Here is a 1,002-nt window from a genome sequence, read left to right as displayed (position 1 = left end):
AGGTCATTAGCCATAGTCTCAACTTCTCTAGCTAATGGGCGTCTAGAAGCTTGTAAGTGAGCTAGACTACCCATGCTCCCTGCTTTTCTACTTAAGGCGTCTGCCACCACATTAGCCTTTCCTGGGTGATACAAGATAGTGACATCATAATCCTTCAGTAGTTCCATCCATCTCCTTTGTCTCAAATTCAAATCTTTCTGAGTAAAGACATACTGTAAACTACGATGATCCGTATAGACTTCACACTTAACCCCATATAGATAGTATCTCCATTGCTTTAATGCAAACACTACCGCAGCCAACTCCAAATCGTGAGTCGGATAATTACGCTCATGCACCTTTAATTGCCTCGAAGCATACGCAATTACATTCTTCTCTTGCATTAGCACAGCACCCAAACCAGAATAGGATGCATCACAATACACATTGAAGTTCTTACCCTCTACTGGCAAGGTAAGGATAGGTGCAGTAGTCAACAAGGTCTTGAGTTTCTGAAAGCTTTCCTCACATTCATCCGACCATACAAATGGAACATTCTGCTTAGTCAAGTTCGTCAATTGGGAAGCAATAGAAGAGAATCCCTTGACAAATCGACGGTAGTAACTGGCTAAACCAACAAAGCTTCTTATTTCTGACACGTTAGTAGGTCTTACCCAATTCTTCACTACTTCGATCTTAGAAGGATCCACCATCACTCCATCTTTAGAAACCACGTGCCCCAAGAAGGACACTGAATCTAGCCAAAACTCACACTTAGAGACCTTGGCATAAAGCTTTTTCTCCCTCAAAATTTTCAACACAATTCCCAAATGCTCCTCATGTTCCTTCTTACTCTTGGAGTATATCAGTATGTCATCAATAAATACGATCACTAAGAGATCCAGATATGGCTTAAAAATCCCTTTCATCAAGCTCATGAAAGCAGCAGGGACATTCGTTAGTCCAAAGGACATTACCAAGAATTCATAATGCCCATACCTGGTTCAAAAGGCAGTCTTTGGC

This window comes from Solanum pennellii, chromosome 7, assembly GCF_001406875.1.
Source record: "Solanum pennellii chromosome 7, SPENNV200".
NCBI lineage: Eukaryota > Viridiplantae > Streptophyta > Magnoliopsida > Solanales > Solanaceae > Solanum > Solanum pennellii.
Note: the sequence above shows the minus strand (reverse complement) of the source record.